The sequence below is a fragment of the Aotus nancymaae genome, unplaced genomic scaffold (genome assembly GCF_030222135.1).
Source record: "Aotus nancymaae isolate 86718 unplaced genomic scaffold, 86718_ANA_hifiasm-v0.15.2.pri h1tg000039l, whole genome shotgun sequence".
NCBI classification, from domain to species: domain Eukaryota; kingdom Metazoa; phylum Chordata; class Mammalia; order Primates; family Aotidae; genus Aotus; species Aotus nancymaae.
This window is the reverse complement of record NW_026988453.1, coordinates 3087027-3105216: the sequence shown is the minus strand read 5'-3', so window position 1 is coordinate 3105216 and position 18190 is coordinate 3087027. Positions and strand designations below refer to the sequence as shown.

Genomic DNA, 18190 nt, shown 5'->3' with positions numbered 1-18190 from the left:
TGGGAACATCTGTTTGACAATGCATGTTGGCTCAGTTTCTTCCAGTTACGCCCATTTTAGGTTAACTCAGACTTCCAAGATTTCTCTCCACTCCTGGCTTCTCCCCCAGAGGCTTCTGGGTATGGAGTAAAGCTGTCTTGTCTCATGTGATAAGAGAAGTGCATCTGGGGGTTGAGAGGTGATGGAGGCAAGATCACATTTTGTCCTCTGAGTTTTTGCTTGTCTCCAGCTGAGGTGTCCTTTGCTTTTCCCTGTGTATGTCAACCTATGTTCTCACTAAACCATCAGCGATAGAACTAGTCTCACCTGGTTTTTGGTATGTGTTAGCACCTGCTGTTGCTGAGCTTGGAATCCATCGTGGTCTCTGGTCCTGCGGCAGCTGCATTCTGGCTCAAAGTCCTTGCCATTTCTCAAGTCCTTCCAGCATGTCCTTGCTCCCTGAGCAGGTGGGAACCTCTGGATCTTCTGCACATTGTGCTCAGTGTTGATTATGTTTACCTCGATATATCTCTCTTCCTGCTAATGCTATTTCTACATGTCTACTGTTAGCTCTAACGTTTTCAGATTTAGTCATGTTTATCTAATTTTCTTCATCTCATTTGTTGAGTTCTGACCACTTTCTCCATCTCTAGAAGACGAAGGGCTCTCTCTAGTTTTTCCCCTTTCTGTATGGTCAGCTCATATCGTCCCCCATGTGGATGCAGCATTTGAACTCTTCCCTGGAGCCGTAAGATGATAGTGTAGGGAAATGTGATTTATAGAGGAAGTAAGGACTCTATGTTTACTATTTTCAAAATAGTATTCTTATTACATATAGACTCATTTGTACATACACGCCTCTGTGCATTTTTTGTTAAAACAAAATTATTACTATACTTAATTTCTGGAAAGTTCTTTTTTAGTCAAATAATATATTTTGAAGCACTTTCCATGCCAGGACATTCAGATATAGTTTATTCTTTTTAATGGATACATACTATTCAATTATATGACTGTATCATGATTTGTCTAGTGGTAGATGTTTAGCTTGTAGTATTCTATTTTTACTATTATAAATATTTCTGCAACAAACCTTGTACATTGTGCGAGGAAAATTTACCATTTCTGTATTTCTCTTACTGCTTTGGTGGGCTTGTTTTGTCCTGCTTAAAAAGATCCTTTTCTGCCCTAAGACCAAATATGTATTCTTTTATTTTCTCTTTTCTGTTTTATGTTTTATCTTTTTCTTTTCTCTCCTTTCTTTTATACTTTAACATGTTTAATTCATTTTGATTTTTAAAAATATTCTATGACATTGGTAGAATTTTCATTTTTCCATATATTATAGAGTTCTGTATTTTTTTTAAAAAAACAACAAATTTTCAGGTCCTCTCTCCCATGGTGGGTGGGTGGGGGGTTTCCTTTTTTCCTCAGCCAAGGCTGAAGGTAAAGATCAGATCTTGAGGATCATTGTCAAGACTGCCATGCACTGGGAAGCTTTGTTTTCCTACCTCAGACTGTAGAAAACAAAACCCCAATTTTTTTCACAGAAACGCTTCTGGTTGAAATCAGTTACTTGGGAAAGTTAGGTTGAGTGATGTTCTAATTGATCTCACTTCCATACTCAGCATTTCAGTTGTCATTCTTTTGTCTTAAACTACAATTGCCAAATGGCCTAAACCTGTCTTTGCAATAAGGTATTGATGTAAATTTTTCTCTCCCCTATTTGCGATAGTTAGGTTGTTAATTAACTGAATGAATATCCAATCTCAGTTTACAGATCCCCATTGCAAATATAATGATGCAAAAGCCATTTAAAATCACTGTAGAACCCCAGAATGAACTCCAAAACTGAGAATTTGTGCAATGTTATCATATTTTATTTATTTATTTTTTTAAGAGATGAGGTCTCGCTGTGTTTCCCAGGCTAGAGTGCAGTGGCACAATCATAGCTCACTGCAGCCTTGAACTCTCAGGCTCAATGAATCCTCCTGCTTCAGGCTCCTAAGTAGCTAGGACTTCAGGCACATGCCACCACTCCCAGCTGATTTTTATTTAAAAATTTTTTTGGAGAGATGGTGTCTCACTATGTTGCCCAGGCTATCTATTGTAAAGTTCAAAACAATTTCAACAGGTTCATTTGTAATAAAATGTAAAAGCAGAGTTGTCAAAGTCTGCGTTTAAAAGATGTCTGTTACCTAACTGTTATTTTGGCAAAAAGAGCATTTGTTTTCTTCTTAAGTCTCTCTATTTATCTACCTACCTACCCATCTATATTTAGATCTATCTGTACATATATATTTGAAGAAACTGAGAAAAAATTATGTACAAAGCAGAAAAGAATTCACTGGCACCCAGTGAAGTGGTCAACATTTTGGCCCGTTTTCTTCTCATGCTGTATTTATGCAATGCACATATGGTTTCTTTAACTTCAAAGTAGAAGAGCACCACCTACATTTTGACCAAATGTAATAAAGTTGACTATTAAAATTAATATTCAGTGGAATTGATGCTAAAGGCAAATGTAATCATCAAAGAATAAATTTTAATGGCTGGGCACAGTGGCTCACTCCTGTAACCCCAGCACTTTGGGAGGCTGAGCAGGTGGATCACTTGAGGTCAGGAGTTCAAGACCAGCCTGATCAACATGGCGAAACCCTGTCTCTACTAAAAATACAAAAAAGTAGTCAGGCGTGGTGGTGGGTGCCTGTAATCCCAACCACTCGGGAGGCTGAGGCAGGAGAATTGTTTGAACCTGGGAGGAGGAGGTTGCAGTGAGCCAAAATCGTGCCAGTGCACTCCAGCTTGGGCGACAGACTCTGTCTCAAAAAAAAAAAAAAAAAAAAAAAATTTAACACCAAAGTAAATCCAATTAATCAAAATAAGACCAATATAATAATGATTATAATTTCATATGTTTTTGTAGTAATATTTTAGAAGTTCGACATTAGGCCCAGGCACAATACCTCCTACTGAGACACCTTAGAGCTGCTGTGCTTGTTGTCCTCAGACTGACCTTTGCCTACCAAGGAGATGCTCATGTCAGCTAAGGGCAGTGAGGGGACATAATGTTTGTTGCCATGTGGCCATCTTGCCACCAAGTTACTGGATGTTCTCACCTCTGAATTGTAACCAACTAAAGAATTTCTACTCCTTGTATTCTGCCTTTGAAGATTGGGTCACTGGTAACTGCCGTTTCATTGGACAGCTCTACAAATGTAAGCTTTTTTGCCTAATTAAAGAAAAATACTGCGGTCTGGGTGCGGTGGCTCACACCTGTAATCCTAGCACTTTGGGAGGCGGGATCCCAGGCGGGTGGATCACGAGGTCAAGAGATCGAGGCCATCCTGGTCAACATGGTGAAACCCCGTCTCTACTAAAAATACAAAAAATTAGCTGGGCATAGTGGTGCGTGCCTGTAATCCCAGCTACTCAGGAGGCTGAGGCAGGAGAATTGCCTGAACCCAGGAGGTGGAGGTTGCGGTGAGCCGAGATCGCGCCATTGCACTCCAGCCTGGGTAACAAGAGCGAAACTCCGTCTCAAAAAAAAAAAAAGAAAAAGAAAAATACTGAATATTGTTGTGCTTATGTTTTTTGTTTTAAAAACTTTAAGCTTGGGCAACATGGTGAGATCTCACCTGTACTAAAAATTATTATATTATTTTTTGAGACCGAGTCTCACTCTGTTGCCCAGGCTGAGGGCAGTGATGTGATCACAGCTCACTGCAGCCTCGACTCCCTTGGCTCAAGTGATCCTCCTACCTCAGCCTCCTGAGTAGAGGGGAGTATAGATGTGTGCCACCACACCTGGGTAATTTTTTGTAGTTTTAGTAGAAATGGGGTTTCACCATGTTGCCCAGGCTGGTCTCGAACTCCGAGTCTCAAGCAATCTGCCTGCCTTGGCTTCCCAAAGTGTTGGGAAGTGTGAGCCACTATGCCCAGCCACTACTAAAAATTAAAAAATTAAATGGGTGTGGTGGCATGGCTGAAGTCCTAGTTACTTGGGAGGCTGAGGAAGGAGGATCACTTGAACGTAGCTGGTCATTATGGGAAGTGAATCCAGGAGCTATGATCGTGACACTGCATTCCCTCCTGGGAGACAGAGAAAGACCTCGTTTAAAAGAAAAAATATATATATGCACATGATATACATAATTATGGGGACAAAATTTATTCTTAAGCCTTGGGTTTGGAAAACTACCAGTGGAGCAATGTGACCGGCTTTCAGGTTAGCAAAAGCTCTGAATTTCCACCTGCATCTCAGTTCTCACTCACTGCACACACACCAGTGCCAGCCCCTTTGGTGGAGTGGCGTGACTTGCACTCCTCACGGCAGGAATCATCAGGCAATACTTGCCATCTCATGGTGATCTCTAGCCAACAAACCACTTTCTCTGCAAGGGACTACTTGTGAGTGAATTCTGTGCTGTAGGTATTCATCTCTGCAAAGTATAGTGCTAAGGCTTTCTTTTGAACAAGAACGGTTTTTTTCTTTTTCTTTCTTCAGTAGCTACTCTTCCTCAGTGTTTGATCATATCATAGGAGTACATGATCAGGCAGCTCCATAACCTCTTTCACGTCATGCTGTCGTCTTTGGCTGCAGGAGAATGATGAACGTGGCTCCAATCTTGCTACCACAGCCGGCAACGCTGTTACTTTACGCTCTGCTGTAATTACTTCCTGAGTACACATAACTAAACGATGTGAACTGAACATATGGCTGTGATTCTTAAGCCACTCAGACCCTTGTTTGTTCCATTGTCAATGACAACCGCCTGGCACCTTCCTTTACCGATTTCCCATTTGTAAAGATTCCTTCAGTCACATTAATGTGTGAGATTGGCATTCAAGATTAAGAAGTTTGTTGATGTGAACACCAAATGCAGTTGCATTTGTCATTAATCCGTGGTGCTGACACGTAGACAAAAGTTCACATGACTAATACACAAAATATTAAATAAATTAAATAATATCATTAGCATTTTTGTCAAAGCGAAATGTAATTGAGGCATAATCTTTTCAGTAACATGATTTTTAGAATTTATATCCTGTGGCTGGGTGTGGTAGCTCACGCCAGTAAATTTTAGCACTTTGGGAGGCCAAAGCAGGAGGATTGCACAAGTCCCGGAATTCAAGACCAGCTGAGCAACATAATATGACCCTGTCGAATTAAAAAAAAAATTTTTAAGTATTTTAAATTAAAAAGAGAATTTATATCCTGGGCACATATCAGAAATCTATCATTTTCAATATCTAAAAATTACCGTATTCTATGACAAACATTTCAACAAGCTTGTTAAAAAGTGTAGCTTTCATAGATTTTGTATTATAAGTAGTTATTTGTCAAGTCTGTTGTATGTCATTCGTTCATAAAATATGTTTAGGTACCTCATTTTTCTCTAGCTTTTCGTTTTTTCCATATGAATCACTGAGAATGTCTAAATTTTTTAAAAATAAGTATTCTCATATTAACACATAACTCTGCTGGCTGGTCTTATTTTATATTCATGACCTTGAACCACAAATTGGACCTTGTAATTACACTATACTTCCCTGGTTTCTTAAAAGACTCACACTTTTTTTTTTTTTTTTTTTTGAGACAAAGTCTCACTCTGTCGCCCAGGCTGGAGTGCAGTGTGGGTCAGTCTCAGCACTGCAGCCTCTACCTCCAGGGTAAAAGTGATCCTCATGCCTCAGCCTCTTAAGTAATCTCAGTGGGGATTACAGGCTGGCACCACCACACCTGGCTAATTTTTGTATTTTTAGTAGAATGAGGTTTCGCCATGTTGGTCAGGCTGGTCTTGAACTCTTGGGCTCAGATGATCTGCCCACTTCAGCTTCCCAATGTGGTGGGATTACTGGCAGGAGCCACCTGGCCCTGCAGCTTCTTTAGCTGATTGCTTCTCAGCACTGTGGCTGGAAGTTTCACCTTATTACTCCTGTGGCTTCAGATGCTGCAACATTTCCGGCTTCTCCTCTTCCACCTTCCTGTCCACCATTTTCCCCCAAATTATCTAATTTTTCTTTTAATTTTCAATTCCTTAATATATTGTATTTTGTATACTCGGTGGCATTGCATACTTCCTGTGTGTCACCTTGGATTTTCTTGGTCTCACCTGTCTTGGGGGCCCTTGGTCCTGCGATCTGCAGAGTTCTAGTTTTGCAGCAGAGGCTCTGCCAGAGTTTCTGGCTTTTCCCAGCAGAAACACAACCAAGATTAGTCATCTGGTTCACTGAGACGCTGCTGAAAGGGTCAAGCCTATGAAACCCAGGTAGAGTGATTAAATTTACTCTTCACTTCCATCCCATGCGGGGACTATTCTACGGTCCTGCATGTCTGTATGAGCATCCCCGTGGGCCCTGTGATGAACTGCATTCTTTTAGTGCTGCTGGTCCTGCTGCATCTGCTTCTCAACCTTCAATCTCCCTGCCCTAGGATTGTATCTCCTTATGAAGCATTCATGCTTAAATCTTGTTCAGGCTGTGTTTTTTAGAGACCCTTGGCTAAACCATGGGCTGTTTACATTTTTCTCCCCCAACTTTTTTTTTTCTTGAGACGGAATCTCGCTCTGTTGCCCAGACTGGAGTGCAGTGGTGCGATCTGGGCTCACTGCAACCTCCGCCTCCCTGGTTCAAGCAATTTTCCTGCCTCAGCCTCCCGAGTAGTTGAGATTATAGGCACGTGCCACCACACACAGCTAATTTTTTTGTTTTTTTTTTTTAGTAGAGACAGGGTTTCATCATGCTGGCCAGGCTGGTCTTGAACTCCTGACCTCAGGCGATCCACCTGCCTCAGCCTCCCAAAGTGCTGGGATTACAGGTGTGAGCAACCACAACTGACCTTTTTCTCCCTTTTGTGAGACTTGCCTGTCCATAGTCTTAGTCACTGTCCTTTTTCCTTTTAGGACATTTATATTTTGTATAATGATTTGCAACAGCTCTTCATGAGTTGGAGGCTATTAAATTTTGTTTTAGTATGTTTTAAAATTAAAAAGTACCATTTGAGCACAGCGGTAATCTCAGGGCTTTGGGAGGTTGAGGTGGGAGGATAGCTTAAGCCAGGAGTTTGAGACCAGCCTGGGCAACATAGTCAGTCCCCGTCTCTACAAAAAGTAAAAATGCACAGTGGTATATTCCTGTAGTCCCAGCTATCCTGGAAGCTCAGGCGGGAGGATCACTTGAGCCACTGCAACTCTTGGTTGCAGTGAACCATGATCATGCCATCATGCCACTGCACTCCAGCCTGGGTAACGCTCAGTCTTGACCTAAGGAAAAAAAAAGAAAGAAATAGATCATTGTCAGTACCATAGAATCCCCCTCTGTGGCTCTCTCTATTCACATCCCCTTTTACCCTCTATTCTGTGACTATTCTTGTGATTTTTCTTTCTTTATCCTGTGCATGTGCATTTGTATATAGTTGTATATATATGTATGATACAATATAAAGCTGATTGCTTCTTAGCACTGCAACTGGAACTGTGTTTATGTACACACACCTTCATACATATATACATACATGCCTGCACACACATGTACATACACAGAATAAAGAAACAGTAGTTTTCACAACTCCCTACCTTTCATCTTTTCAGCTGTATTTTTTTTTTTTTTTTTTTGACACAGGGTCTCATTCTGTTGCCCAGGCTAGAGTATAGTGGTGCAATTATGGCTTACTGCAGCCTTTACCACCCAGACTCAAGGGATCCTCCTGTCTTGGCCTCTCAAGTAGCTGGGACTACAGGAATGTGCCACCATGCATGGCAAATTAATTAATTAATATATATATATATATTTTTTGTAGAGACAGGGTTTCACGATGTTGCCCAGTCTGGTCTTGAAATCCTGTGCTCAAGCAATTCTCCCACCCCAGCCTCTCAAATGCTGGGATTACAGACATAAGCCACCATGCCTGGCCATTACAGACATAAGCGACCATGCCTGGCCTCTTTTCAGATGTTTCTCCCATTGCTTTCTCATCCACACACACAAAAATTACATCCAATGTAAGATGAAGACACTCAAGGCACACACAGGGAGGCCAGATGATAGATGACTACTCAGAAAACCCAGAATTTAAGCCAAAAGGAGAAAGAAGCAAAACTCCAGCTGACGTCATAAAAATTTTAGACAACCACCATTGATATTCCTAAAATGCTCTAAGATCGGTTGTAGCCGTGGATATTGGTTTAAGTAGGGGAAATAGTTGAATGAATCTTCTAAGCATTACATAGACTTTATGGACTGTAAAATACAAAGGTGAAATAAAGAAAAATTATCCAAATACATCAAATATACATAATAAATCTATCTAATATCTGTAGATATGTACTCTTCCGTTCCCTACTGTTTTTAAATTGTGTTTCCCCCTTCCTTGTTACAGTTGAACACAGATATGTGAAAACAGAACTTAACAAAGATAAAACCATGCAGTAGTGTGCGCCCGTGGTCCTAGCTACTTGGGAGGCTGAAGCAAGAGGCAAGAGGATCGTTTGAACCTAGGAGTTTGACGTTAAAGTGCCATCATTGTGTCTGTGACTAGCCACTGCACTTCAGCCTGGGCAACATAGCAAGACCCTACCTGTAAAAAAAAAGTTAAACAAGGGTCACGAAACCATCCTTACGCATTTGGAAGTGACCTTATACCACTCACAGGCTTTGAGGTATCATCCTACTGTCAAGTTTGAGGTATCATCCTACTGTCAAGGACCATCAGCAACCTTGAATTTAGCATATCTTTTTTGGTCTAATTAACTTCCGTATAAGAGATTTTATAGTCACTTGGAATATAAAACTATCAGAGGTAGAGTGTATGTATAACTGTTCTACACAGCTCATATCAGAGTAGGTACTTAAATGGATTTTGGTTGTTTAACTAAAAGCATGTCAATTTTATTGATCTTTTCAAAGAACCAACCTTTGTTTTCATTGACTTTTCTCCATTGTTTCTGTTTTCTATTTCATTGATTTCCACTCTAATTTTTATTTCCTTTCTTCTCCTTGTTTTGAATTTAATTTGCTCTTCTGTTTGAAGTTTCTTCAGGTGGAAGCTTAGATTATTATCTGAAATCTTTTTTTCCATTCTTTTCATTTTCTTTTTTTTTTTTTTTTGAGACGGAGTTTCGCTCTTGTTACCCAGGCTGGAGTGCAATGGCGCGATCTCGGCTCACCGCAACCTCCGCCTCCTGGGTTCAGGCAATTCTCCTGCCTCAGCCTCCTGAGTAGTTGGGATTACAGGCATGCGCCACCATGCCCAGCTAATTTTTTGTATTTTTAGTAGAGACGGGGTTTCACCATGTTGACCAGGATGGTCTCAATCTCTTGACCTTGTGATCCACCCACCTCGGCCTCCCAAAGTGCTGGGATTACAGGCTTGAGCCACCGCGCCCGGCCCCATTCTTTTCGTTTTCTAGAGACAAGGTCTTACTCCGTCACTCAGGATGTAGTGCAGTGGTGCAATCCCAACTCTCTGTAACTTTGAACTCCTGGGCTAAAGTGATCCTCCTGTCTCAATCTCCTGAGTAGCTGGGACTATAGGCACGTGCCACCATGTTCAGCTAATTATTAAATTTCTTTGTAGAGATATGGTCTCATTATGTTGGCAGGCTGGTCTTGAACTACTTGGCTGAAGTCATGCTCCTGCCTCAGCCTCCCAAAGTACTGGGATTGCAGGTGTGAGTTCCTGCACCAGGCCTTTTTTTACTGTTCTAATTTACATTTTCACAGCTAGAACATTTCCCTTTAAGTACTTATTTACCTCCATACAATAAATTTTGGTATGTTTAAAAATGGCACTTGAGGTCCGGCGCAGTGGCTCATGCCTGTAATCGTAGCACTTTGGAAGACCAAGGCGGTTGCATCACTTGAGGTTAGGAGTTCGAGACCAGCCTGGCCAACATGGTGAAACTATCTCCACTAAAAATACAAAAATTAGCTGGGCATGGTGGTGTGTGGCCCCTCACTCTAGCTACTCGGGAGGCTGAGGCAGGACAATGGCTTAAACCTGGGAGGCGGAGGTTGCCGTGAGCTGAGATCTCACCATTGCACTCTGCAGTCCAGCCTGGGCAACAAAATGAAACTCCGTCTCAAAAAAAAAAAAAAATGGCACTTGATTGAACATTCTCATGGTATGGCACACCGTTGTTATCTAGCTTGTAGTATTGTTGAGAAATTCAAAACCATTCATGTGGGTCCTCCATACCACTTCCTTTTTTCATCTCATAGCTCTTTATTTCCAGTGTTCTAAAGTTGTACAATCACGCGTCCTAATATGGTCTCTTTTTATCCACTAAGGTGTCCTGAGCAGTTGACCAGTTGACTGCTTCTTTCAATCTTGGTACCCATGCCCTTCAATTCTGCAGAATTTTCATGTACTATATCCATGATAATTTCTCAGGCCCTATATACGTTTTGTTTTGTTTTTGGCTCTTTCTTTCTTTTTTTTTTTGAGATAGGTTCTTGCCCTGTCACTTAGTCTGGAGTGAATGGTATGATCAGAGCTCAGAGCTCACTGTAATTTTGGCCTCCTGGACTCCGGCAATCCTGCTGCCTCAGCCTCCTAAGTAGCTGGGACTACAGGTGCATGCCACCGTGCCTGGCTGACTTTTATTTTATTTTATTTTGTAAAGACAGGTTCTCACTGTGTTGTCCAGGCTGGTCTGGAACTCCTGGCCTCAAATGATTCTTTCCCTTCAGCCTCCTGAGTAGCTGGGATTACAGGTGTGCCCAGCCCATGATGATTCATTTATTTATATTTTCTCTTTCTCTATTTCTACAACTCCTATTATTCAGATATCTAGATTTTGGATGGAATATATTTGAATTTCTTTAGCTTTCCTTTACTTTTTCTACTTTTTGTTTTGTGTTTTTGCTCTACTTACAGAGATATTTCCTTTACTATAGTTTAAATTCTTCTACTGAGTTTTGTCCTTTAAAATATTATCATTCAGAGTTCTTTTCCTCTGACAGTTGCCTTGTAATAGCATCCTATCTTGTTTCTTGTAGCAATATACTCTCATGTCTCCGAGGAAATTAATGATAGTTTCTTTGAAGTTTTTTTTTTTTTTATTTTGAGATGTAGTCTCGCTCTGTCGCCAGGCTGGAGTGCAGTGGTGCGATCTCGGCTCACTGCAACTTCTGCCTCCCGGGTTCAAGCGATTCTTCTGCCTCAGCCTCCCATGTAGCTGGGACTACAGGCAGCTAATTTTTGTGTTTTTTAGTAGAGACAGGGTTTCACCATGTTGGCCAGGATGGTCTCGATCACTTGACCTCGTGATCCACCCGCCTCGGCCTCCCAAAGTGCTGGGATTACAGGCATGAGCCACTGCGCCCGGCCTCTTTGAAGTTTTTATCTTGGCATAGGCTATTCTTTTTAAGTTGTTTTATTTTTCATTTATGTATTCTACTCCTGCTCACTCTCCCTTCATCCTTTTCTCTTTGTCATTCATGCTCCTTTTCCCCTTACTCTCTCTTCCCATGTTGGAGATTTTTTCTGAGCTGTCTAGTGATTTTTGGCTCTTGTTCACAATTAAGAATGGGGTTTAAAAAAACACTGATTGGAAGCTTTGTGTGCGTTGTTGGTTATTGCTGTCCTATACACTTTAGTCTAGTCTGATCTGACTGATTGTTTAATTAGGCAAGCTCCAATTTCATTATCTCTTTTTCCCCTTGGGTTGGTCAGAAAATAATATTTCAGTCTCTTTCTTGGTTGCCATTGTTTTGGTAGCCAAGTGGGGAAAGAAGCGGTGGTTCCAATATTCAGTTTATAGTATTTCACTAAAATTTCTTTTTTTTTTTTTTTTTTTGAGATAAGGTCTTACTCTGTCACCCAGGCTGGAGTGCAGTGGCATGATCTCAGCTCACTGCAACCTCCACCTCCCAAGTTCAAGCAATTCTCCTGCCTAAGCCTCTCTAGTAGCTGGGATTATATGCACCCACCAGTGTGCCTGGCTATTTTGTATTTTTAGTAGAGATGGGCTTTCGCCATGTTGGCCAGGCTGGTCTTGAACTCTTGACCTCAGGTGATCCATCCCCCTCGGCCTCCCAAAGTGCTGGGATTACAGGCTTGAGCCACTGTGCCCAGCCAGTATTTCACTAAAATTTCTTGTTAATATAGTACTCATTCCTCAACTGTGCCTGGCATTATCCAGATCAGAGCCCGGAGAATCAACTTCACCCCTCTGCAGGAGTGTGGAGAGGACAGTTACCTGACTGCACCAACTGGGTCAGAGGACCCAGGGTCTAATTGCTTCTAAAACAAACTTGCAAACAATTCTGTTTTTTGCTCATTTTCACCCTTTACTTACTGAGATAACTATTGCCACCAATTCCTGAGACCTTTGGTTTACATTGGGTTATTTTTCAGATTTTCCTGCTGCCAACCTAGGGATTCTGTTGCCATTTATCCCTCTTCCTTCTAATTTTTCTTTTTTGTTTTTTGAGACAGAGTCTTGCTTTGCCACCCAGGCACAATCTCGGCTCACTGCAACCTCTGCCTCCAAGGTCCAAACGATTCTCCTGCCTCAGCCTCCCGAGCAGCTGGAATTACATGTGCACACCACCACGCCCAGCTCATTTTTGCATTTTTAGTCGAGATGAGGTTTCACCATGTTGGTCAGGCTGGTCTCCAACTCCTGACCTCAAGTGATCTGCCTGCCTCGGCCTCCCAAAGTATTTGGGATTACAGGCATGAACCACCGCGCCTGGCCTCCAGTTCTATCTTTTAATGTGAGCTATGACTTTTTTTTTTTTTTTTTTTTTTTTTTTTTTAGATGGAGTCTTGCTCTTGTTGCCCAGGCTGGAGTGCAATGGCACAATCTCAGCTCACTGCAACCTCCGCCTCCTGGGTTCAAGCCATACTCCTGCCTCAGCCTCCCAAGTAACTGGGATTACAGGCGCTCACCACTATGCCTGGCTAATTCTGTAATTTTGTAGAGACAGGGTGTCACCATGTTGGCCAAGTTGCTCTCGAACTCCTGACCTCATGATTTGCCCGCTTTGGCCTACCAACGTGCTGGGATTACGGGCGTGAGCAACCGCGCCCGGCTGTAAGCTATGACTTTTCCAAAAGTTTGTGCTTTTAAAAACTGTAGTTTTAGTTTGCAATGAGTAAATCTACCTTTTTTTTTTTTTTTTTTTTTTTTTGTGGAAGTCCCCAATTGCCTATTGTTGCTGAAAATGTCTTTAAAATGCCCGGAGGACTTAACAAGTAAATGCCGCTGAAAGAGGTATCACATTTTTTAAAATTGATGTCATATTGTTTTTTGAGAGTAGGAGTTGATAGGTAGAGGGTGCATAAGAAAAGAGGAACATCAATATTTGTAGCTTCTAGTAAGTGACAAGTCCTGTATACACACACACACACACACACACACACACACACACACACACATTTTACTACACCATGTTCTCCCCGATCCTGTGTGTCAAGGAACAATTCCTTTTCAGTTTGAGAGGGCTGACAATGACTACAATAAATGTTCTATTCACCGTGGCTGTAATGTCCTAAATTTAACCCTCATGGCTCTCAAGGTATAGTCGCAGGGCTCAAATAAATCAAATCCTTGTCATGAAGGAACTACCTTTAACCAATTTATGAAATAGAAAGCACACTGCTTCCAAGGAAGGTTAAGTGCAATGTATTATGCAGATAAAATGAGGTATTATCAGTGTAAACAGAATACACTGATATGATACTCCATAGGAAGTGGGTTCTATTTGCATGGCAGAAATTTCACCATTGGGATTAAAGCTTAAACATGTTGCTGTGTTGGGTGTATTGCTGAACACTTGATGTGGGAACTGTGATTTGGCATCACACTGCATGAAACTTTAAGGCATCCACAGTTCTGAGAACATTATTTTTTATGGGTATTGGGTGTGTCATTAGCAGTATCAAGTTCTTCCAATGCTTAGGAGGGAGAATCAGCAGCAGGAAAGAGAGGTCCAATGGTTGAGAGGTCCAATGGTTGAGAGGTCCAATGGTTGGGTATGGCCTTAAAAGTTCCCAACTTTCAATTCTTAGGACAAAAAAAACAATTTGGAAAGGTTCTTCAGAAATCACCTAATTTATACCTTGGACATTTGAAAGAATTATAACTACATCTCATTTTTCAGAGACTTCAAAAAATGATTCTATAACTTTTCTCAGAAGTACATTGTTGAACAAGGGAGTTCTTCCTTATATCTCCCTGGTGTCTTCCCTTTTCTTCTGTCTTCAGTGGGGTAAGAATAAGAAATAACTTGTGAGGCCAGCCATGGTGGCTCATGCCTATAATCCCAGCACTTTGAGAGGCCAAGGTGGAAGGATCACTTGAGCCCAGGAGTTCGAGACCAGCCTGGGCAACATAGTGAGATGTGCCCCCTTGACAACCTCTACAAAAAAAATTTAAAAAGACATTAGCCAGGTGTGGTGGCATCTACCTGTAGTCCCAGCTACAGGGGAAGCTGAGGTGGGAGTATTGCTTGAGCCTGGCAGGTTGAGGATACAGTGAGCTCTCATTGTAACACTGTATTTCAGCTTGGGTGACACAGGGAGACCCTGTCTTAAAAAAAAAAAAAAAGAAAAGAGAATTACCTTGTGGCAGACAGTTATTCCTCAGTTTTTCTTTACTCCTGATTCCTAGACTGAAAATTCTTTTTTTTTTTTCTCTCTTTAAATGGAATCTTACTCTGTCACCCAGGCTGGAGTGCAGGGGTGCAATCTTGGCTTACTGCAACCTCCACCTCCTGGGTTCAAGTGATTCTCCTGCCTCAGTATCCTGAGTAGCTTAGATTACAGGCATGCGCCACTATGCCTGGCTAATTTTTGTATTTTTATATATTTTTTTGAGATGGAATTTTGCTCTTGTTGCCCAGGCTGGAGTGCAATGGCGCGATCTCAGCTCATTGCAACCTGTGCCTCCCCGATTCAAGTGATTCTCCTGTCTTAGCCTCCCTAGTAGCTGGGATTACAGGCGTGCACCACCATGACCGGCTAATTTTTTATTTTTAGTAGAGACAGCGTTTCACTATGTTGGTCAGGCTGGTCTTGAACTCCTGACCTCAGATGACCTGCCCACCTCGGTCTCCCAAAGTGTTGGGATTACAGGCTAAGCCACCACGCCAGGCCAATGTATATATTTTTTACTTTATTCAAAAAATTAATGTGGAATGTTTCATGAATTTGTGTGTCATCCTTGCTCAGGGACAAGCTAATCTTCTCTGTATCTTTCCAATTTTAGTACGTATGCTGCCAAAGTGAAGCGAGCACTTGACTGAAAATTCTGACAACAAATCTGAGTTGGGTTAATTATTACATTGCTGAACACCTTTTAATGTTATTAAAAACGTAGAACTCAGCCAGACTTATGCCTGCAATCCCAGTACTTTGGGAGGCCAAGGCGGGCGGATCACCTGAGGTCAGGAGTTCGAGACCAGCCTTACAAACATGATGAAACCCTGTCTCTACTGAGACAGGAGAATCGCTTGAACCCAGGAAATGGAGGTTGCAGTGGGCTGACATAGTGCCACTGCACTGTAACCTGGGTGACAGAGCGAGACTCTGTCTCAAAAAATAAATAAAATAAATAAAAATAAAAAATGTATAACTCTGGTTGGGTGCAGTGTCTCAGGCCTATAATCTCCGCACTTTGGGAGGCTGAGGTGGGCAGATGATTACTTGAGGCCAGGAGTTTGAGACCAGCCTGGCCAACACGGTGAAAAATACAAAAATTAGTCAGGTGTGGTGGCACATGCCAGTAGTCCAGGCTACTCAGGTGGCTGAGGCAGGAGAATCGCTTGAATCCGGGAAGCTGAGGTTGTGGTGAGCCGAGATCGCTCCACTGCACTCCAGACTGGGTGACAGAGTGAGACTCTGTCTCAAAAAAAAAAAAATGTATAACTCTGTGGCTAAATACTATTTTAGGTTGAAATTTTTTATGGCTTTTTTCATTAGTGTAGTTATGCTAATATCATATTTAATAATACACTTATGTCTACTGAAAAATTAGTTTTGCTAGTATATACACTCAATGGTATATTTATTTGGTGATATTTTCTTGCCGATATGCATTTTATCTTTTCAGCAAGCACTAACCTTCTATTTTCATTTCCTATAAGCCTCAAATAGTGTTAGCCAAGTTATCAGCTGTTTATTAACATCATAATATTCATTCATTTATTTATTCGATCATTTAAACACCTTTTTGTGAAAGGCATAGGTTGGAGGATATAAAGAAAAGTAAGATTAGGATCTTTGGTTCTTGGAGTTCACAGTTAAGTCTTAGACACTTGTAAATTTTAATTTTATTTTTAATTTTATTTTTTTTACAGAGACAGGATCGCACTATGTTGCCCAGGCTGGTCTCAAACTCCTGGATTCAAGCAATCCTTCCTCATCAGTCTATGAAAGTGAGGAGATTGCAGGCATGAGCCACCATGCTTAGCTGACACTTGTAAATTAATAGCAGTGCAACATAGTCTATAATTAAGTTATTCAGTTTGTGGCAGATAGTAAGGTTTGAGATTTCACAGGAGAGGGTCATGAAGGTGGATTTCTGTGGTTGAGAAAATTTTTATGGAGAAGTGACTTAAACTGGGTTTTGAAGCACAAACAAGATTTAAACAGTTGGAGAGGAGGAGGCCAAGTCAGGCTGGAAAGGGAGCAGGTTGAAATGAGCCGATACGTGTGGAAATAAAGCGGAGTTCACCCTGAAGAGAATGGAGCTTGCATTGGGAAGTAATAAGTTTAGTAAAGTAGGTCGTGGTTAGATAAAAAGGGCCTTGAAAATTCCTAAGGATTTAATTCTGTGGAAAATGGGTTTTGGAAGAGTGAGTGACAGAGTCGTTTAAGAAATTGAATCTAGGCCGGGCACGGTGGTTCACGTCTGTAATCCCAGCACTTTGAGAGGCCGAGGCAAGTGGATCACCTGAGGTCAGGAGTTGGAGACCAGCCTGGCCAACATGTTGAAACCCCATTTCTACTAAAAATACAAAAATTAGCCTGGTGTAGTAGCACATGCCTGTAATCCCAGCTGCTTAGGAGGCTGAGGCAGGGGAATCACTTGAACCCAGGTGGTGAAGGTTGCAGTGAGCTGAGATTTCGCCATTGCACTCCAGCCTGGGTGATAGATCGGGACTCTGTCTTAACGAAAAAAAAAGTAGTGTATGCCTTTCCTGTTAGGCATTTGTCAGTTTCTTCCTCCTTTTTTCTTTCTTTCAGCTCCCTTTTGTTTAGTTTGTCGGAAAATGGCTATCTTTTTTCCTTTTTTCAAAGTTTCAGATATTTATTAATCAGTGCAATCTCTAACCCACACATCAACATGATTTCATGCATTTAGAGGAGAAATATTTCCTACTTAAGTGGAAAATTGTGTGAATGGCTTCTGGAAGACATTCATTCTAAGCAGCTTTATGGTGAAACATTTCATTTAGAAATCTGGACCTTTGGCCAGGCACAGTGGCTCATGCCTTAATCCCAGCACTTTGGGAGGCTGAGGCAGGAGGATCACCTGTGGTCAGGTGTTTGAGACCAGCCTGGCCAACATGGTGAAACCCCATCTCTACCCTACATACAAAAAGTAGTCAAGTGTGGTGGTGGGCACCTGTAGTCCCAGCTACTCAGGAGGCTGAGGCAGGAGAATCGCTTGAACTCAGGAGGTAGAGGTTGCAGTGAGCCGAGATCTTGGCATTGCACTCCAGCCTTGGCAACAGAGCGAAACTCTGTCTCAAAAAAGAAAAGAGAAGAAAAAAGAAAAGAAAAGAAAAGAAATCTGGACCTTCTTTCTTCAGTTCCTTATAATCCACACTCACTGAGTAGGACTTGTATCAATCATTGGGACCCAGTTTGTTCCAGTGTTCTGGGTTATGCTTTCTGTCTCAATTAACACCTGGATTGAACAATGCCAGATGCAAGACATACAATGTTGCTCCAGTACCTCCAGCTTCAATAAATTAAAGGAGAGGGATTAAGCTCGATGCTTCTTGGCCTGACTGAGGATCTGGCAGAGCATGTTTGCAGCAGAGGCCTCCTATTGGAAAGAAGAGAACCAGCCTAGCTATCTGGCCCTGGACTAGGGAGTAGTTCATCTTTTTCTTATAATTGTTTTCTTGCATTTCTTCTTGCTCTTCGGTTTTAATACTATAGTAGTCCTGCAGTACATGAATTGCCTCTAACACGCTGCTCTCTCTTTCCTTACCTTGCTCAAGTTCCTTCTGGCTGTTTTCTGGTAACCCA

General features: G+C 41.7%; 2 non-coding genes and 1 pseudogene across 2 annotated transcripts; 1 reads left to right on the top strand and 2 right to left on the bottom strand.

Moving 5' to 3' along the window:
• Window positions 1-1365: 1365 nt before the first annotated feature.
• Window positions 1366-1501, top strand: LOC135268257 (small Cajal body-specific RNA 20). The gene has a single exon (XR_010336528.1). It is a non-coding gene; the product is annotated as a small Cajal body-specific RNA 20 (non-coding RNA).
• A 3014-nt stretch (window positions 1502-4515) lies between these two features.
• On the bottom strand, window positions 4516-17966 carry LOC110569565 (cytochrome c oxidase subunit NDUFA4-like; annotated as a pseudogene).
• On the bottom strand, window positions 15116-15226 carry LOC135268246 (U6 spliceosomal RNA). The gene has a single exon (XR_010336519.1). It is a non-coding gene; the product is annotated as a U6 spliceosomal RNA (small nuclear RNA).
• Window positions 17967-18190: the final 224 nt, after the last annotated feature.